We start from the raw sequence: 22,456 nt of genomic DNA, 5'->3' as shown, positions 1-22,456 counted from the left end.
ACCACCGGAAGGGTCCCGGGGGTCCACCGGGTGGGGCCACCTATCCCGGGGGGCCACATGGGCTGTAGGGGGTGCGCCTTGGCCATCATGGGCCAAGGGCACCAGCCCCTATAGGCCCATGCGCCTAGGGTTTCCCCCTAGGAGGAGTCCTAGTGGTGGAAGGCACCCCTAGGTGCCTTGGGGGGGGAGGGAAACCTCCCCTAGGCCGCCGCCCCCCCTAGTAGATCTCATCTACTAGGGCCGGCGCCCCCCTGGCACCCCTATATATAGTGGGGGAGAGGAGGGACTTCATACACTAGCCCCTGGCGCCTCCACCTCCCCCCGTTACGTCTCTCCCTCGTAGTCTCGGCGAAGCCCTGCTGCTGTGACGCCCTGCATCCACCACCACGCCGTCGTGCTGCTGGATCTTCATCAATCTCTCCTTCCCCCTTGCTGGATCAAGAAGGAGGAGACGTCTCCCGTCCCGTACGTGTGTTGAACGCGGAGGTGCCGTCCGTTCGGCGCTGGTCATCGGTGATTTGGATCACGTCGAGTACGACTACATCATCACCTTGCAAGCTTCCGCACGCGATCTACAAGTGGTATGTAGATGCAAACTCTCTCCCTAGACTCGTTGCTTAGATGAACTCATAGATGGATCTTGGTGAAACCGTAGGAAAAATTTTAATTTTCTGCAACGTTCCCCAACAGTAACAATAAGTCATTATTGGTCTTTATAAATGGCGCAATGGTTTGACCGATATGTTCCATAACAATTTTATTGCTAACAAGTAAATTACCCTTCTTCATTGGTCTTTCAAAATTACTTATGAGAATATTTCTTATAGATGCATCAATAATGAAGTTGCGACCAAATCTGAAAATAAGTAAATTACTCGCTATGCATACCTCTTCAAATATGTTGGGAGAGCATGATGGTGGTGCCATTTGAAGAACATCTTGCTCCGTCTTTGGATGGCTCCCCAACACCTTGTCACCATCTTTTTCTTGAATCCGTGCATCATTGCTTTGAAGATTTTTGTTGGCCGAACTTTGTTCGGCTACTTGTTCTTGTCCTTGAAGCTTGTCAATTTCTATGGCACGGGACTCATAGGGCAGGAAGTAGGTTCCATTAACTTCAGAAAAATCAAGCACCGTTGTTTTCCTATGCTTGCCATGCCCTTTCTCAATAATGCTTGCCTCGTTGGATTTGATGGATTCAGAATATATACTACTTGATTCGGATTTTTCAACCGAAGCACTTTCATGTTCCGAATCATCCTTCTTTTCATTGATACTACCAATTGGCAATGCTTCTTTTATCCGAGCCAATTTTTTTTCTTTTTGTTTCTGACGGCGAGCAGCAAAATTAGCTTTAAGCTTTTTCTCAATTTCAGCCCACTCCGGATATGATTGCCCCCCAATGCTTTTAGATTCTTTCGGCAATGACACACGGGTGTTGCCGAAATTTTGCAATTGTGTAGGGGGTGTATAATATGATGTAGTACTAGGTGAAGGCATATGCATTGTTGTAAGACCATCATTTTGCTCGCCAATTTTATCAATTGGCAAAGATTCATCTTCTTGCAAAACTCTAGCTTTTATTGCGGCATAATCAAGAAATAGCCCCTTTTCATGTTGTTCAAGGCAAAGTGCACTAATTCTCTTATTTTGGGCTAAACTCTTTAATGCAGCCACCACTACCTCATCTTCTACAATATTGGGCACAACCACTCCTGTAAAATTTACGTTCATTCGGCTATAACCAGGAATGTGTGAAGCCGAATTATGAGCATCTACAGTTGTGTATGGTGCCGAAGAATTACTAACATGAGGTGTAGCATATGACATTTGAGAGTAACTAGCCGAATAACTAGTAGCAGCATGGCCAATTCTCTCGTTCATCGGCATGGTTGGATTAGTATATTGCACATTACTTGCCGATGAATAAAAGGGTGAAACACTTTCTTGCATGGCATTGGAGATTCTAACATGAGGTGTTTCAAATTTATTAACTGAACTCACCATGTTGTTCATCGGCATAACAATTTGTGGGGTTGCCGATGCATGAGAGTTGGGATACATATGGTGTAGGTTACTAGTATCATAAGAACTTAAAGCATGCAAATTACTTTGAATCGGCCCTTGCACGTAATTAGATGCATTATTGAAAAAACTAGGGCTAGCCGATAGAGTATACTCATTGAACAATCTAGTAACACCATATGAATTATTTGCATCTACAGTAGGGAATTGGGTTCATATTACCTTTGTAGATTGCAAACCCTAGATGACGATCCTTTCGTAGCAAGAATAGGCCGGAGACCGTTCAAAGGTTCGTCCCTAACGGAGTCGCCAAAAAGTGTGTTGACGCTGGAACGCGTCACACGAACACGTCGATGTGTACCCACGGCGCCGAGGGAGATGCTCCGCAACTCACACCGCGGGAGGCCGACTTCCAGCGCGATACGCAAGACAGCAAGCCGGCGCTTTTGGGACCAGCCCCGCTCGCCCGGGAGGGACCCCGTCAGGGCTTGCGGCGACGATTGGCTGCTCGAGGTCGGCCTTACCGCCCCTAGAGCCTCGTGGATTCGCAGCCTCCAATCTTGAAGAACGACGAAGAACGAGAAGAAAGATATAAGGGGAGAGATAAAAGTAGATGAACACGAAAAAGTATTAGATGTGTTTGTTCGATTGGTGTTGTTCAATCGGCCGTCACCCCTTAGGTATATAAGAGGCGGCTGGACTTCCCGTGCAAGGAAAAGGCTTGGATTCACGTCCAAAACCCTAGTCAAATTCGGATTGGTTTTGTCCGAACTTTCCAAAAATGTTCGGTTTAAACTGGCTGCACCTTGCGGGTCTTTTTTGTGATGGTAAACGATCTCGGATGGAAACGAGCCCAAAAGCAATCTTGAGAGTTTCGATGAGACGAACAACTTTTATGTTGAACGTTTTTTTATCAGAGGTCATCTTGACGGTCAAATCGGTCGTGCAAAACAGATTATCCCTCGCGCTACCCATCAGACAGGGTGTCTGGTGGGGCGCGCCAGTTTTTGCCTCCTGACAGAGCTGTATTCCGATGGCTCTAACTTTTGCATACGAACTCGGATTGAAACGATTTTTATATCAAAATCGATCGTTTCGACGAGACGAGGACAATCCGTGTAGATAATATTTCTATTTGAGGTCATCTTGGGGGCTTAATCAGCCAAACTGTACTCTGAATATAAGATCTTAGTACTTTGAGCATAGTTTCGGCCTTCGAGATGAAATCGGACTGCGATGACCCAAACTTTAAAGATGTTCATATCGACAATACGGAACTCTTTCATAAATATCACTTCTCCATTTGAGGCCATCTTAAATAAGTTATTGACCGTGCCAAAATCTGGTGTCAACATTCTGTTTGCTGTATAATATATTATCCAATGTTCTCTGTTGATGGCATTACACATACTGTCGACAAATGTAAGATTTGTGATCTGAGTGTTTTACTTCAAGTGCATTTGTATGGTTTTCCAGCAGAGGCCTGTGAGCAAACATATGATCCAGGCAGCTTGTGCAAGAAGGTAAACCAGCTACATATAAATCCTTATGGGACATATTGTTCCTGGACATATAAAATGCCCATGTTTCAAAATTGTAAATTGCTGCATTCTTTCAGCCTTTACCATCCTCTGTTGCTTTTACCCACCGACAAATATGGTTGTGCGAGTTATCACCATTACTTTATAGGGGACTGGTTTTGCAGGCCTCCTTTTTTCTTGTTTTCTGGTACAGTAGTAACATTACAGTAGAAAGACCAAGTCTAAGTTGAACCTTTGATTAGTGTGCTCAAATTCAGTGAAAATTATCTCTTTTCTTTCCATTCTTCTAAATTTGATGGTTTCTAACATTTACTACATGACCCGGAGCTGAAAGGAATCGTGTGCCTGATTTTTGAATGGTACTAGTGGACAAAATGGATTTAGTTTCGCCTACATAATTGCTTATCGCGATGAAAATAGCATGTGCATAATCTTTGTTAGGGTAGTGCTTGTGCCATCAATATGCTGTAATGAAACTCCTTTAAACTGTGGAAGAGCAGACACAGATGTGGAACCAAACGCCCACTATAATTTCTGATGCAAAAGTTGAATTGTCGACAATTCGATGTACGTACTGATGTTTCTGCTATGTCATAAACAGGTCTTGCCAACTAGAAGAAATAGGGTACTTGGCGCGAAGGCGAGTGCAGTCATATGGATGGATCATGAGTCGCAAGGTGGAGCCAACCCTTTGCTCCCTGGAAAATCTCACTGCTAGAGATATTGATCATGTCACACTTGAGTCGATGGACGTCGACGCTACTGATAATGCATCTGAAGCCTGAAGCTCGTTCATCATCAGCAATCCAAGAGGCTGTTGTGATACCATCTGTGGCCTCGGCAGATTCTCTTGTCATATCCTCCCTGGACCAGACACCGGATCCTGCAAAGCCTGGAGGGCATCTTCGTTGTTGAGATAGAAAGGGTTCAGGTCCGTGTGTTGTTGCCAGCTTTGCTCGTGCTGCTCACATCCGGAGCCACTGTTAAGTTAGGGAACTGTTTGGGACATGCCATTAGTGATCAACCGTAGGCTAATGTTTCGCTGAAAAAGGAGAAAATAAGTTGGATCACCTGGAGAGCAATCAAAACTAGGGGATGATCACTAAGTGAGGATTAAGAGCACATCTGCCACTCTCATCAGGTAAATTCAGGTTCGGCCATCAAAAGAAGTTACGAGCTAGTGCCCTTGCAGGAGATACTGCTACTAGACATGAAGGGACAGTTGGTAAGGTAGCCGCGCAGAATCTCTTTCAGAAAAGTTAACCTTTTACTTTCCCGGGCTTATCACCTGCCAAGTTGGAAGGGATTTGCTAGCTAATTCAAATGTACCATATCCTATCAGATAATGGAATCTCCAAGGACCGGGACAAAACAGAGAGAATGGGAAGGAACTATTGGTCGTGGAGGACATCGATCCAGTGTCCGGGACCGGGAGCTCTAGCCAGGGACAACATGATTCGATCGCCACTGAGGAGAGGACGAGTGACTCTGCCACGGCGTGGTGGCCTACCGGTTGTGGCAACCCGCCGAGACATGTTCCGAGGCCCAAAAGAGGTGCCCGTGGAGGAATACTGAGCACAGAGCACCGAGCAGTGTGCGTGTCAGTTGGAGGAAATGCGGCAGCCTGCCTGCCTGCCATCATTGACCTCCAAGACTTGGACGGACGGAGCTCGGAGCTCGGAGCCTCGAGTGAGTAGTTCAGACTTCCGAGATGAGATGGACAGATAGATAGATTCTGCGCCTGAAGTCTGAAACCTCTCTTGGCGCATTCGAATCGAGTATAAAGGGAAAGCTCAGATAAATCAGGGGCTCTGTGGACGAGTGCAGTGGAGGCACGCTCTGGATTTGATGAGATGGCGAGGGGTGTGGCATCTGATGAGGTGACACGGTGGCGCGCTAGCTTGGCGTCTTCCGCAGGTGCTACACAGAGGAGGCTTCCCGCGCTAGGTAGCAGCCTAGGGCGTGTTTTGGTTCAAGTTGTGAACAGTATTTGCATGGCATACACTTCTCAACCCAGCTTGGTTGAACAAAACCATGCCTTAATGTGCCATCTACAAGTTGTTTGGTTACCTGCATCTAGGGTCCATGCATTAGGTAATACGTAAGTGCATTTTGTTTGGTTGCCTGCATTGGCACAAACGGCACATGAACACGGTGTTTGGTTGCACGCATGAGGTATGATTAAGAGCTAGCACTTGCACTTAGCACACAAGGTTAAGAGCTAGCAGAGGAAGGGGGGAAGAAATACAGTGTGCGCCGGACCATGGCGACTGCGATGGATACTGGCCGTGGCGTCGTGTCCGACATGACGAGCATGGAGTCGTGGGCGAGCATGGAGTTGTGGGCGAGCGACCCCGTCGGCGGCACGGCGAGCGACACCGTCGACGAACTAGTTCCGATGCTCGCGCAAAGACAGTCGACAAAGGAGGAGAATGCAGTGCTCGGGCCATGGTATCGTCCGTGCAGTGGACGAGAGAGGAGGCCGAGATGATCGATGCCGGAAACGACTCCAGTGTAGTAGGGCGAGAGAGAGGAGGCCAATATGATCGACCCCGGCGGCGGCGCGGCGAGCTGCAGTGTGCACAGAGGCATAAGACACAAGAAAGCAGTGTGTGCGCCATTGCAGCATCAGTGCTGTAGGAGGACGATAGAGAGATAGAGGGGGCCAAGATGATCGACCCCGTCGGCGGCGCGGCGAGCTGCAGTGTGCACAGAGGCAGAAGACAAGGAAAGCAGTGTGTGCGCCATTGCAACGTCTGTGCAGTAGGACGATAGAGAGTAGGCTGAGATGAACGACGCCGGAAACGACTCTAGTATAGTATGACGTGGACAAAGAGATCAAAGGGAAGGGCTTCGGCATTGAGAGGGACGAATAGGAGTGATTTGAGCAGAGGACAGAGGACCTCGACATGGCGGCGTCAGTGTAGTAGACTGCTGTTCAAAGAGAGATGAAGCTACGATCGTTGAAACCAAAAACTTACAACATGAATATTGTGAGGAACTGCGAGATTAGATTGGTGGTCAAAGAAAATTTCAAATGATTGATCGTGCGTGACGAATCCGACAAATTTCATCCAGAATAGCTCAAAACAGGAACACGAAACTAAGAACTTACGGCCGACGAAACTACGAACCGATCGCCTGAATGAGACCGTAGCGTCGAGGTGCATCTTTTTCATGTAGAACTTACCTCGAATCGAAGCACCGTTGTGTAGATCAGAGGGACAAGGAAGAAAGGAGATTAGATAGAAGCTTAATGGAGGTTGAAGAAGACGTTACATAATCACCTCGCATCTCTTCCGTCTCCACTCTTGCAAGGACCCGCTCGCTTGCGCTCGCCTCGGCCTGGCTCGCAAGAAACTGCCGATCTGAGCGTTTCCAGCGAGCCAGACCCAGAGGTGCTTTAAGTTTCGTGCTATGCAGGCCCAACAGTGTATACATGCAACCAAACAGACCGGATTCTTCCCACGCAGGCCTGGTCTAGGTGTATGCAGACAATCAAACACGTCCCTAGTGGATGAACATGATGGATACAACACTCCTGGGCTCCTGGCTTTGTAATCTTTGCCAAGAACTGGCACGGTGGCGAGCCAGCTTCAAGAGTGAAACCAGATGTATCTCTTCTCTCCTGGTTTTCGGATCCGTGTCGTCCGGCCGTGCGATGCGATGAGTTGTGGAATTTGATGTGTTTAACACTGATGAGGTTTCTTCTGCATCTGTCTATCACTGCACATCGTAACAAATGATTTTCCCCGTCCCGTTGTGCTCTTCCTTTTCTATTTGCTGCTAAAACGTGTTCAGTTGGAAGAATGTTTCCTTATCCTTGATTGATTCTGTTACACATTACAGATTATATGCCCTCGAGAGAGGGGAGAAATCGCCCGTGAGACTAGGTACGCAGGCCAACGGGCGAGTGGATCCTGAAATACAGGATTAGTGTACGTACAACAAGGATCAGTCTACGTACAACATGTTACAGTATGAAATACAATGTACACTTGTCAACACCCCCCCTCAGCTGAAACACCATTTGGAAGGGTGTATGAAATACAATGTACACTTGTCAACACCCCCCCTCAGCCGGAACACCATTTGGAAGGGTGTTTAGGCCGGACCGAGACTCGTGGAAGATCTGTGAGGGTAGACCCTTGGTGAACACGTCTGTGTACTGGGAGCTGGATGGAACATGAAGCACCCGCACCTCACCTAGTGCCACACGATCACGAACAAAGTGCAAGTCGATCTCAATGTGTTTGGTCCTCTGATGCTGAACTGGGTTTCTGGCGAGGTATGAGGCACTAATGTTATCGCAGTACACCACAGTAGCACGGGCGGGTGGCACCTTGAGCTTGAGAAGTAGTTGCCGCAACCAACAAGATTCTGCCACACAATTTGCAACACCATGATATTCAGCCTCTGCACTTGAATGTGAAATGGTGGGTTGCCGTTTGGAGGACCATGAGACAAGATTGCTGCCAAGATAGACACAGAAACCAGATGTCGACTTGCGGGTGTCGGGACAACCTGCCCAATCCGCATCAGTATAAGCGGTGAGATCCTTGGATGGCGACCGGAATATCCGAAGGCCATAGTGAGAGGTGCCTTAGAGGTACCGGAGGATCCGCTTCACAAGCTGCATATGGATGTCGCGGGGGGCATGCATGAACAAGCAGGCTTGTTGGACCGCATAGGCGATGTCGGGTCGTGTGAGAGTGAGGTATTGTAGTGCTCCGGTCAGACTACGGTAATGGGTGGGGTTGGAAAGAAGTTGGCCGTCATGAGATGACAACTTGGCTGTGGTGTCAACCGGGTGGAAACGGGCTTACAATTAAGCATTTTGGCACGCTCAAGAAGCTCTAGGGTGTATTGTTGTTGACAGAGAAAGAGACCGAAGGTATTGGTGGTGACATTGATACCAAAAAATGGTGGAGGGCACCAAGATCGGTCATGGTGAATTCCTTCTTGAGGGCGGAGATGATGGAGGTGAGCGTGTGTGTGGAGCTTGCGGTAAGGATGATGTCATCCACATAAACAAGCAGATACGCAAGGGAATTGCCATGATGCAAGATGAAAAGTGAAGTGTCACTCTTTGAAGCACGAAACCCAAGAGAAAGCAAGAAGGCCTGAAAGTGAAGAAACCATGTCCGAGGAGCTTGCTTGAGGCCGTAGAGGGACTTACGAAGAAGACAGACATGGTCCGGCATGGAGGAATCAACAAAACCAGCCGGTTGCGAAGAGTACACTGTCTCATTGAGTTCACCATGGAGAAATGCGTTTTTGACGTCAAGTTGATGATTTGGCCATGAGTGAGAGGTGGCAAGGCTCAACACAACCCGAATGGTGGCTGGCTTGACCATAGGATTGAAAGTCTTAGAACAATCCACGCCCTCTTGCTGAGTGAACCCACGAACAACCCACCTTGCTTTGTACCGAGCCAATGAACCATCCGTATTGAATTTGTGACAAAAAATCCATTTCCCCGTGACCACATTTGAACCTACAGGCTTAGGCACCAAAGACCAAGTAGAGTTATTCATTAAAGCATTAAACTCGTCGAGCATCGCTTGGCGCCAACGAGGATCTTTTAGAGCGGATTTGTACGTTGGAGGAATAGGTGAGATGGGTGTGGTGGATGCATCAGCAAGAAATAATCGGCGGGGCATAAGATAGCCAGATTTGGCACAGGTGGACATCTTCTGTGAATTTTGGGGTGGCTCTACTGGAACCGCATGTTTGGGAAGAGCCGGCAGCCGGGTATTGGGTGGAGCGGAAATAGAGGTGGATTCGGTGGGTCCAACAGAAGGTGCAGTAGGGCTGGTGGGCGGCAGATCCGAGGCGGATCAGGTGGAAGTTGAGCCAGGAGGGAGGCGGGCGAATCTTGGGGAACCGGCATGGCAGTCGAGGTGGATATGGCGGAGGATGCTAGGGAACGAGGCAGGGGGCTGCATGCGGGCGACGTGGAGAGTGGGGAGTCGTTGGGCGACCCGTCAGGGCGAGCTGGTGGGGGTCCGCTTGGGGATCCGCCTGGGGATCTGGGAAAGCGAGATGGACAGGGGGGTTTGCGTGGGGATTTTCTATGGTCGTAGCGTGGGTGTGGTCTGGTGTGGGAGGGGTGTATGGGAAAACGGTTTCGTCAAAAACAACATGACGGGATACAATGACGCGGCGGGTGGTGAGATCATAGCAGCGCCAGCCTTTGTGTTCGAGTGCATATCCTAGGAAGATGCAGCGGGTGGAGCGGGGAGCAAGTTTGTGATCCATAGTGGCATACAAATTGGGAAAGCAGAGGCAACCAAAAACGCGAAGAAGATCATGGGTCGGGGGCACACCATGAAGAAGGAAATGAGGCGTGTGAGGAGTAATGGCATGGGACGGCCGCCGGTTGAGCAATTATGTGGCGGTGTGGAGTGCCTCAACCCAAAAGGGTGGAGTGAGGCTGGCTTGTAGGAGGAGGGTGCGCACTATGTCATTGGTGGTACGAATCATACGTTCTGCTTTGCCATTTTGGGGTGATGTGTGAGGACAAGAGAAGTGATAAGAGATGCCATTAGTGGAGAAAAAGGTACAAAGGGAGGAATTTATGAACTCGCCGCCGTTATAACACTGCATGCTTTTGAGGACCTTGTGAAATTGAGTGTGAACGAAAGTGAAAAAGCATTATAGAACAGTGGAGGTGTTGGATTTGTTGCGTAGGGGAAACGTCCATGAAAAATGCGTAAAGTCGTCCAACACAACAAGGTAATATTGGAAATCAGAGAAGCTTACAACAGGGGACGCCCACAAATCACAATGTATTAAATCAAATTGAGCATATGTTTTGCTAAGAGAGGATGGGAAAGGAAATCGAGGTTGGCGGCCAAGTTGGCAGGCACTACAAGGGGAGTGTGGAGCCTTATTACATTCACCAAGGAAATCTTTGGAGATGGAAGCTAAAGTTTGAGCGCCGGGGTGCCCGAGGCGACAATGCCACAAATCTGAGGCGGTGATGGTGAGGAGTGCAGACGCCCGAGATGGTTTATTGCCAACAAAGGATAGCGATCGCCATGGCTAACGGAGATCATGAGAACTCTCCTAGTGCGAAGATCCTTCACAAGAAAACCACATGGGTAAAATTCAATAGAGCAAGAGTTATCCTTAGTGAATTTGCGAACGGAAATTAAGCTAGTGACGACAGTGGGAGAAACAAGAACATCGGTAAGACGAAAGTCATAAGGAGGAAGAGTTGCAGAGCCAGCAACAGTGACAGGAAGATGATGCCCATTACCAACAAGAATGCTAGACGGTAAATGCTTTAAAGAAGAACTAGACTTGGCCACGTTACCTTGAGTGCCGGTGACGTGGGAGGAGGCGCCGCTGTCGAGGTACCACTCAGGGGCCATTGGAGTGGGATATCCACCGTTGCTGAAGGCGACATTGTAGGATCGAAAGTATGTCTAGAGGGGGGGGGGGTGATTAGCCTACTTGACCAAATAAAAGCTTATCCTTTTCCCAATTTTAATTCTTGACAAATTTTAAAAAAGATAGACAAGTCAAGCAATCTTAACACAATTCAAGCAAGCATGCAAAGAGTATATGAGCAGCGGAAAGTAAAGCATGCAACTTGCAAGAATGTAAAGGGAAGGGTTTGGAGAGTTCAAACGCAATAGGAGACACGGATGTTTTTGTCGTGGTTCCGATAGGTGGTGCTATCGTACATCCACGTTGATGGAGACTTCAACCAACGAAGGGTAACGGCTGTGCGAGTCCGCGGAGGGCTCCACCCAAGAAGGGTCCACGAAGAAGCAACCTTGTCTATCCCACCATGGCCGTCGCCCACGAAGGACTTGCCTCATTAGCGGTAGATCTTCATGAAGTAGGGGATCTCCTTGCCCGTACAAACTCCTTGGTTCAACTCCACAATCTTGTCGGAGGCTCCCAAGTGACACCTAGCCAATCTAGGAGACACCACTCTCCAAGAAGTAACAAATGGTGTGTTGATGATGAACTCCTTGCTCTTGTGCTTCAAATGATAGTCTCCCCAACACTCAACTCTCTCTCACAGGATTTGGATTTGGTGGAAAGAAGGTTTGAGTGGAAAGCAACTTGGGGAAGGCTAGAGATCAAGATTCATATGGTAGGATTGGAGTATCTTGACCTCAACACAAGTGTAGGCAGTTCTCTCTCAGAAAATGTAAGTTGGAAGTGTAGGTTTGTTCTGATGGCTCTCTCCACGAATGAAGAGGAGGTGGAGGGGTATATATAGCCTCCACAAAAATTCTAACCGTTACACACAACTTACCAATCTCGGTGGGACCGAATTGAGAAACTCGGTCAGACCGATTCAGTAAATCTAGTGATTGTTAGGATTTTCGGTGGGACCGACATGCAACTCGGTAGGACCGATATGGTTAGGGTTAGGGCATAACGTAATCTCGGTGAGACCGATTACACAAACTCGGTGAGACCGATTTTGGTAATAAGCTAACCAGAGAGTTGGTCAGGTAAACTCGGTGGGACCGATTCACTCATCTCGGTTGGACCGAAATGTTTCGAAAGGGAAACAGAGAGTTTACATTGCAATCTCGGTGCGACCGATCACTCATCTCGGTGGGACCAAAACGTTACGAAGGGAAACAAAGAGATTACAATCCCATCTCGGTGAGACCGAGATCCCTATCAGTGAGACCGATTTGCCTAGGGTTTGTGGCAGTGGCCATAACATCTGAACTCGGTGGCGCCGGATAGAAAGAATCGGTGGGGCTGAGTTTGATTTTTGGTTTAGGTCATATGTGGATGTGAGAAAGTAGTTGAGGGCTTTTGAGCATATCACTAAGCACTTTGAAGCAAGAACCTCGTTAAGCAACACCTCATCCCTCCTTGATAGTATTGGCTTTTCCTATAGACTCAATGTGATCTTGGATCACTAAAATATAAGATGTAGAGTCTTGAGCTTTGAGCTTGAGCCAATCCTTTTGTCCTTAGCATTTTGAGGGGTCCACTTTTCTCATCCATGCCAATCATTGAGCTTTCCTGAAATATTTATCTTGGAATAGTATTAGCTTAATGAGCTATATGTTGTTAGGAATTACCAAAACCACCTAGGGATAGTTGCACTTTCAATCTCCCCCTTTTTGGTAATTGATGATAACATATAGATCAAAGGTTCGACAAATGATAATAAGATTGAAAACATTGTCGCTTTGAGAAGTATGTGAAAAACAAGAGCTCCCCCTAAATTTATGCATAGTTTAAGATTTTCTTTGGACTGCAAATGCACAAAGAATTAGGATCATGGGTCACTCTTCCATGTCACATACATCTTGGTGGAGCGCTCAAAATGATAATAATTAAATAAATGCACTCATCACCAAGCAAAGTGAATGATCATATAGAGATAAAAGGATAATGTCATCCAACAAGCATTAAGGTAGCACTGCATATGATCAAACACATGATCATCCAAGTATCACACAAACACAGAATGTATCTCAAACAAGGAAATAAATAAAGTTCAACCACCAAAACAAGAGAGAACAAAAGCAACACTCTCTCTAGAAGCCTATGACCTATACATTTTCTCCCCCTTTGGCAACAAGTTACCAAAAAGTTCATAAAAATGCATAGTGCTAAATTGACTAGGCTTGGTCTTGATGTGGTGGTGTAGAAATGACTCCAAGAACGAAGGCATCAGTTGAGGTTGATGGAGCTGGTGGAGTGGCTGCTGGAGCTGGTGGCATTGAAGCTATTGCTTGTGCTGATGAAGTTGCTCTGGTGTCTGTCACTGGCACTGCAGCAGATCTCTGGCCTCTGGGCACTCTAGAAAATGTATCTGTGGTAGACTTGCCCTTCCTCTCCTCCATGTCATCCTGAAGTTGCTCAACAACTGACTCGATCTCAGTGACCTTCACATCTAAGTCATAGAACTTCTGCTCCATGATCCTCTCCAAGCTCTCCTGGTTTTGTGTCAGGGTGGCTAAACCCTTCTCAATCCTCAGAATGGAGGCAATCAAGTAGCCAAGCTGATCTTGCTTGCTCTTCAGGAAGTACTGAGATGCCTCTTCAGCAGTTGGCATCTTTGCAGCCTTTTCAGTCCTTGCCTTCTCCTTCTTTGCTTGAGCTTGTACAGAAGATGGTTCATCTTCATCCATAACTACCGTGTTGTCCTTAAAGTCTAGGTAGATGGGCATATGCTCCTTGTCCAAGAGATATGTGCATGTGCCCATCTTGGAGTTGATGAGCTCCTGAATCTGTGGGGCATACCCACAACTTCTCTTCTGGTCAGCAGCAGTCCTCTTGATAGTCTCAACAATTAAGATCATGACCTTGAATTTCTGAGGCACATCAAATATGTGAAGCAAATTAATAGCATGGCCTATGATCATCTTGTGATCACCTAACTTTGGCAATAGAGTGTGCCTGAGGATCCAGTTGATTGTTCGCAAACCTGACAGAAGGTAATGTACTGATCCAAATTTGTTTGTCTCAACTGCAGCATCTGGGATCTCTCTGTACATATGTGCCATGGAGTTGTGATCCTTCTTCTTCTTGGAATAGACATCCAAGTCGTCTTCATTCTCCTTAGGAGCATTGATCAACTCTGCCCACTCTTCAACTGTTGATTGGTACCTAGTACCTTCAGACATCCAGACAATCCTTCCATCTGGGTAGAAGTGAGCTGTGGAGTAGAACTGCATAATAAGCTCATCATTCCACTTTGTGAGCTTCTGCCCAACAAAGTCATCTACCCCACAAGACTTGAAGCTATCATAGACTCCTGGATAATGCTCTTCATTCTTCCTGATGTACTCCCAGTCTACCCATCTCATATCGCAGACAATTGGCTTCTTATCAAGCAGCACTGTCTCATAGAAGTCCTGTTGTTCCTTTGTATGGAACCTGTAGTCCACAACCGTCCTTCTCCTGACAGCATAGGGATCTGTCAATCTCCATTGTCTGAGACCTGCATCCTTCCTGAGCTTCATATCCTAAGTTACTGGGTGAGCATCATCGTGATCTGGAAATTTGGGCTTCAACTTCCTCAACACATGTGACTCAACATCTTCTTCTTCAGCATCTTCAGGCACTGGGGCCTTGTTCTTCTCTGCAGCTGGTATGCTCCTAGTGTTTCTCTTGGGTTCAATCTTGGGCTTGGGAGCAGCGTTGGGAGCATCTTTGGGCTTAGATGGAGCAGCCCCTGATCTAATTGCATCTCCCATAAGCTTCTGAGCTTTAGGTGCTGGTGCAACAACCTCTTCCTCTTCTTCCATCATAGAGGGTTTTCCAACTACTCTGGCCATAGTTTTCTTAGCTCTTTCTTTCCTTTTCTTTTCAGCCACTTCTGGCTCTTTGGGTTCAGATCTCACAGACTCTTGAGTTGATCCTCCAACTTTCAGCATAGGAGTCCTTTTGGCTGGGATTTTCCTGTTCAAGCCAGGCTTGGTGGTAGCAGCTGTGCCATACTCTTTCTTTAGCACCTTCTTGGAGGTGGCTTCATCCTCTTCTGCCACATAATCTTCATCCTCAGAATCTGAGTTTCTCTTCTTTCTGGCCCTGGTGGCAGCTTTAGGCAAGTTGCTGGGAGTGCTCCTGCTGCCCTCATCTAAGGAACTGGAGGGACTAGTGCCCTCACTCAAGTGAACTTGTTCTTCTTCTCTGTTCTGGCTGTCACTCTGATCAGACATCGTGCAAATACTGACAGCAGACCCTGTGAATAGATATAGATGAGATAGAGGGGATGAGCATCACAAAGTGCGGAGATTTTTGCAAAAGAATGAATTAAAACTTAGTTTTAGTTTTCCACAGAAAGCATTTTGGATCTACCGGTTTGTAAACTCGGTGAGACCGAAGCAGCTTTTGGAACCTAAACTAGTGAACTCGGTCAGACCGAGTCACAGTTCGGTGGCACCGAGACTGCTAGGGTTTCACAAAGTCCTGAACTTGGTCACACCGATTTGCAATTCTCGGTCAGACTGAGAATCACATGTGCAATGACCTAAGCCAAATCGGTGGAACCGATTTCTACAACTTGGTCGGCCCGAGATGATTTTGGCGGAAACCTAACCCTAAATTCTTAATCAAAACTAACCTATTTCACTGGATAGGATGATCTCAACCATGGCAAGATACATGGCAAACCAATGTGCTAGGAATCGGATTGAGATAGCACAAGGATCAAGTCCATACCCTAAGTTCGGCGGAGGACTTGCTACGGCGGCAACGACGGAGAAGATTTCCGTTGACGGCGGCGGAGACCAGCGGCGGGAGGCGGTGGCGACGAGGAGGACGATACGGAGACCCAGGGAGGCAGAGCAGGCTGAGCGCGGGCGAAGTGATTCGGAGAAATTTCCAAATTTTGGCCCGGGGGTATATATAGCCTGACCCTGTCGGTGTGACCGAGTGGAACGACTCGGTGGCACCGAGATGCATAACTGCAAGCAGTTGCTGCAACTTGGTGTGACCGAAAAGTTCAAATCGGTTGCACCGAGATTGAAAACCTAGATCGACTTAGTGATCTCGGTATGACCGAAAAGGATGAATCGGTCCGACCAAAACACACAAAGAAGTTTTGGAAGTTTAAGTCTATGATGAATTGGGGACTCCGAGTGCTCCTCACACAGAGTGGTTCAAATCTGACTTGATCAAACTTTGTGATGTAGCATGAATAGAGTTTGAGACAAGAATAGCATAGATAGCTAGAGAGGTTCTTAGGCATTCTTTTTCATCCACTTGGCAAAAAGAAAAGAAGCCAAACAAGCAAATCTACAAGTGGATGTCCTCGAATGAGTAAAATATGCAAACGAATTGCTCACACAATAAAATGGCAGATAAAATATGTGTCAAAGCATGCACAACCAATTCTAGCATCTATCAAGCAATTGGCGATGACTAGGTCATCTATATATGAGTATATTGACTTAGGAGTCAAATGAGAACATTTGATCATAGGTCATACTCATCGTTTAAGCTCAAGTGGGGTTGCCACTTTTACATAATGCATTGATGTGTTCACATCATAAGAGTTGCTTTAGCTCAATTCTTAGAGTAAAGCTCCCCCTAGATGTGAGATCCCCTAGAGAGGGATGAACTAACCTTGGGTTTTGTCGATGTTGACTTCATGTAGGTGTTGAAGATGTGGATGCTCTATGTTGATGTAGATCTTTTGGAGCAATCCTTTGGAGTGATTTGCACTTTCAATACCTACACGGGTTAGTCCCACAAGGAACAACAAGGATATCCATAGACATAGAGTGTAGCACACACAAGATGATGTCCATGAAAGCAATGGGTTACCTTGTCCCTTGTCTTACCAACAAGAGGGTTTGTGACTCCATGAACTAGTGCAAGATGTGGAAGTTGATTGCACTTGTCCTTGCCAAAATGATAAGAGTGAAGTATGTTGGCGGAGTCACCCTCAAGAACTCTCTAGTTCTTCTTCTTCGGGATCCACACCATCTTGATGGGAATCCTTGGAGTTGTAGTCGTACTTGATGAAGTAGAACTTGACGTAGTTTTGGGAACCAACTTGACCAAGGCCTTAGGAGCTTCTTCAAATGCATCAATATCCTCTTGAAGCTTGTCCTTGCCTTTATGCTTGTGGTCTTGTGGTGGAAGATCATCTTGTGCTTGTGTTCCTTTGAAAGAAGTAGGATCATACTTCTCTTGTTGAGGAACAAACTTCATCTTGGGGTATTGATCTTCTTCCCACTCAACTCCATTGGCATTGAACTTTTGTTCAAAACCAACACCTTGGTTCTTCCGGTGCCTTCCTTGCTTGCGTACAATTTCTTCGAATTGCTTACTTCTGGCAAGGCTCTTGTAAACATCTTTCTCTATAATTCCCTTCAATAAGCTGTTTTCTTGCTCAAGTGTAACTTGGCTAAGAGAATCATTAGTGGAATCAATAGAACTACTAGAAGCAACAATATTGGATTTAGCATGATGATTGTTGTTACTACTAGAGGAAGAATCTTTCTTGTTCTTGTTACTAGACTTGACTTGAGGCATGTAAGTAGATAAGAGTAAACGCTTGGCAATGTAAAAAGAACTTCTCTTGCGAAGATCATCATTGATAGATTTTGAAAACTCATGTTCTTGCTCAAGGTTGAGCTTTTCAAAGCGTAATTTCTCATGAGTCCTTAAAAATTCTCGATGATCTCCTAAGATAGTTTCATGAGCTAACTTAAGAGTGTTTAGTTCTTTAGTTAGAAGCTCAATCTTCTCCTTATCATTGTCATTCGTTTTATCTTGATTAGCATGATTAATTGACGTTTCATCATAGTATTCATCACTAGAGTTGTCAACAAGTAAATCATCATCACCTAACAAATCATCTTCATCACTATTGAAATCTACATGCTCGGCGTGTAATACCTTAGGGCCTTTAGCCAGGAAGCATCTTCCAAGTCCCTCATTTGGTGAATCAAATATGTCGTAGGAGTTGGTTGACACGAGTGCTAGACCGACAACACCTTCATCTTGAGTATGTTCTGAGTCAGAGTGATAGCTTCTCTCGGAGTGATGTTCGGAGTCAGAGCCGGATACCCATTCACCAACATGAGCTTGATGTCTTCGTTTTGTGTAGCTCTTTGATGATTTGTCCTTCCTTTCCAAATCCTTGCTTCTATGGGATGTTCTTCGTTCATAACGATCATCTCTACTCCTCCTCTCTCTTGGTGGTGATTCTTATCTTCTACTTCTTCTCTTAGGTGATTCTTCTCTTCTCTTGTAGGGAGCCGTACACTCATTGGAATAGTGTCCGGGTCTTCCACAGTTGTAGCAATTACGCTCTCGACTCAAAGATCTTTTGTCATTGTAGGACCTTGACTTGGAACTTCTTTCCTTGCTTCTACTCTTGTAGAACTTGTTGAAGTTCTTCACCATTAGGCTCAATTCTTCATCGAAGGCTTGTTTCTCACTTGATGATGTGGGAGCTTCACATGAGGCTTTGTAAGCACCACTTGACTTGTTATGGAGCTCTTCCTTATCCTTGAGTGACATCTCATGAGCAACAATTCTTCCAATGACCTCTGTTGGCTTGAGATTATTGTAATTGGGCATCATTTGGATCAATGTGCACATGGTATCATATTTTCCATCCAAGGCTCTTAGGATCTTCTTGATGATGAATTTTTCGGTCATCTCTTCACTTCCTAAGCCGGCAATCTCATTTGTGATGATAGCAAGCCTAGAGTACATTTCAGCGACGCCTTCACCACCCTTCATCTTGAACTTGTCAAGTTGACTTTGAAGCACATCCAATTTGGATTCCTTGACGGAGTCGGTACCTTCGTGCATGTCAATCAAAGTATCCCAAATTTCCTATGCATTCTCAAGACGGCTGATTTTGTTGAATTCTTCGGGGCACAATCCTTTGAAGAGGATATCACAAGCTTGAGCGTTGTATTGCAGCATCTTCAACTCTTCCGCGCTAGCTTCACGGTTCAGTTCTCTCCCATCAAAGAATTCACCTTGCAAGCCAATACACATAATAGCCCATACGACAGGGTTATGTCCAAGAATATGCATTTTCATCTTATGCTTCCAACTAGCAAAATTAGTACCATCAAAGTAAGGACCTCTACGGTGATAATTTCCCTCGCTAGACGCCATACTCTCCTAGGTTGTGAAACCAAGCTATGACCACCAAAAGCTATGGAAATCAAAGAAAATGGAGACCAAAGCTCTGATACCACTTGTAGGATCGAAAGTATGTCTAGAGGGGGGGGGTGATTAGACTACTTGACTAAATAAAAGCTTATCCTTTTCCCAATTTTAATTCTAGACAGATTTAAAAAAAGATAGACAAGTCAAGCAATCTTAACACAATTCAAGCAAGCATGCAAAGAGTATATGAGCAGCGGAAAGTAAAGCATGCAACTTGCAAGAATGTAAAGGGAAGGGTTTGGAGAGTTCAAACGCAATAGGAGACACGGATGTTTTTGTCATGGTTCTGATAGGTGGTGCTATCGTGCATCCACGTTGATGGAGACTTCAACCCACAAAGGGTAACGGTTGCGCGAGTCCACGGAGGGCTCCACCCAAGAAGGGTCCACGAAGAAGCAACCTTGTCTATCCCACCATGGCCGTCGCCCACGAAGGACTTGCCTCACTAGCGGTAGATCTTCACAAAGTAGGCGATCTCCTTGCCCGTACAAACTCCTTGGTTCAACTCCACAATCTTGTCGGAGGCTCCCAAGTGACACCTAGCCAATCTAGGAGACACCACTCTCCAAGAAGTAACAAATGGTGTGTTGATGATGAACTCCTTGCTCTTGTGCTTCAAATGATAGTCTCCCCAACACTCAACTCTCTCTCACAGGATTTGGATTTGGTGGAAAGAAGGTTTGAGTGGAAAGCAACTTGGGGAAGACTAGAGATCAAGATTCATATGGTAGGATTGGAGTATCTTGACCTCAACACAAGTGTAGGTGGTTCTCTTTCAGAAAATGTAAGTTGGAAGTGTAGGTTTATTCTGATGGCTCTCTCCACGAATGAAGAGGAGGTGGAGGGGTATATATAGCCTCCACAAAAATTCTAACCGTTACACACAACTTACCAATCTCGGTGGGATCGAATTGAGAAACTCGGTCAGACCGATTCAGTAAATCTAGTGACCGTTAGGATTTTCGGTGGGACCGACATGCAACTCGATAGGACCGATATGGTTAGGGTTAGGGCATAATGTAATCTCGGTGAGACCGATTACACAAACTCTGTGAGACCGGTTTTGGTAATAAGCTAACCAGAGAGTTGGTCAGGTAAACTCGGTGGGACCGATTCGCTCATCTCGGTTGGACGGAAACGTTACAAAAGGGAAACATAAAGTTTACATTGCAATCTCGGTGGGACCGATCGCTCATCTCGGTGGGACCAAAACGTTACGAAGGGAAACAGAGAGATTACAATCCCATCTCGGTGAGACCGAGATCCCTATCGGTGAGACCGATTTGCCTAGGGTTTGTGGCAGTGGCTATAACATCTGAACTCGGTGGCGCCGGATAGAAAGAATCGGTGGGGCCGCGTTTGATTTTTGGTTTAGGTCATATGTTGATGTGACAAAGTAGTTGAGGGCTTTTGAGCATATCACTAAGCACTTTGAAGCAAGAACCTCATTAAGCAACACCTCAACCCTCCATGATAGTATTGGCTTTTCCTATAGACTCAATGTGATCTTGGATCACTAAAATATAAAATGTAGAGTCTTGAGCTTTGAGCTTGAGCCAATCCTTTTGTCCTTAGCATTTTGAGGGGTCCACTTTTCTCATCCATGCCATGCCAATCACTGAGCTTTCTGAAATATTTATCTTGGAATAGTATTAGCTCAATGAGCTATATGTTGTTAGGAATTACCAAAACCACCTAGGGATAGTTGCACTTTCATTGAGCATAGCGAGATGATCCCACGAGGGCTGGGGCGGCGAGTAGCACGGCGCAGGTGGCATCGGTGGCGAGTATGTGTGGTACGCCTGAGCATGGGCACCTGGACGGGGGCCAAGCACGCCGGCACTATTGGGAGAGATCCAGCCGGAATGGGGAGCCGGGAGCGCCATGCCGTAGGGGGCGAAGTACCCAGTGAACGGAGAGAAGGGCGCTGGATGATATTGGCCATGACCACCGCTGTCACCACGGCCATGGCCGCGCCCGCGGCCACGATCACCACCATCGCCAGGGTGATCACTGCACCCACGTCCAGATGGGGGAGAGGCACCATGGGAGCGCTCGGTAGGGTGGCCAGAGGGGCGATCAACATGGTCGGTGAGAGCGCGCCCACCGGCGCTGGAGCTGCCGCTTGAGGAGCCACCACCCGACATGGCGAAAGCCGAGGCACTCTCCTCTGCCACGCGCTGAGCCTGGGACTCCTCAGCCCGGATGACGCGGGAGAGGACAGTGTCGAAGGGGAGCGTCTGGTCGTCGAGAATGACCCGAATAGTTTCGAGGCACTTGTCGAGGCCGTGAAGGAACTACGTGGTGAGATCCACCTCGGTGATGGCGTGCTTGATGTCAGCGAGAGCGTTTCTGAGCTGCTTCATGCGACGCGCGTTCTCAGAGACTGAGAGACCCTCCTGCTTTAGATTGTGGTACTGGCGGTTTAGAATCATGAAGCGGGCGGCGTGGTTGGCGAGGAAATAGTCTTTGATCTTGTGCCAGAGGGCGAAGGTGGTGGTGGCGCCGACGACATGGTCGCACATGGTGTCGGAGAGAGTGTCATAGATCCAGAAGACAACATGGGCATCCAGTTCAAGGTAGTGGGAAGGGGCATTGGGTGGTGGTGGGTGCTCAATGAGATAGGTGACACCATAGCGAACGAGCACCATGAGGAAGAAAGTCTTCCATTTGTGGTAGTTGTGATAGGCAGGATTGAGGAGAAACTTGATGTGGTTGGTGATGTGGTCCTGGAAGATGGAGCCACGGGCGGCGAGGGCTGGTGGTGCAGTTGAGGGAGGGGTGCCGGAGGTGAAAAGGGGGGCAAATTGAGATCCAGATGCGACAGAGGAGTTGGTGAGGAAAGACGGATTGGTGCCAAAGATGAACGGCGGGGACGATGCAGAAGAGGTGGCCGCAGAGGAGTGCGGGGCTGGCACTGTCAAAGTGGAGAGGGAGCCCGGCGAGGTTCCGGCCGGCGAAGTGGCGTCGGAGGAGGGAGGCTTAGTGCCGGCCATGGAGAGACCTGGAGTCTGATACCAAGTTGGAAGAATGTTTCCTTATCCTTGATTGATTCTGTTACACATTACAGATTATATGCCCTCGAGAGAGGGGAGAGAGACTAGGCACGCAGGCTAACGGGCGAGTGGATCCTGAAATATAGGATCAGTCTACGTACAACAAGGATCAGTCTATGTACAACATGTTACAGTATGAAATACAATGTACAGTTGTCAACATGTTCTGGCCTTCATTCATTCATTCCTTTT

Source organism: Triticum dicoccoides, chromosome 7B (genome assembly GCF_002162155.2).
Source record: "Triticum dicoccoides isolate Atlit2015 ecotype Zavitan chromosome 7B, WEW_v2.0, whole genome shotgun sequence".
NCBI lineage: Eukaryota > Viridiplantae > Streptophyta > Magnoliopsida > Poales > Poaceae > Triticum > Triticum dicoccoides.
This window is presented reverse-complemented; position numbering follows the sequence as displayed.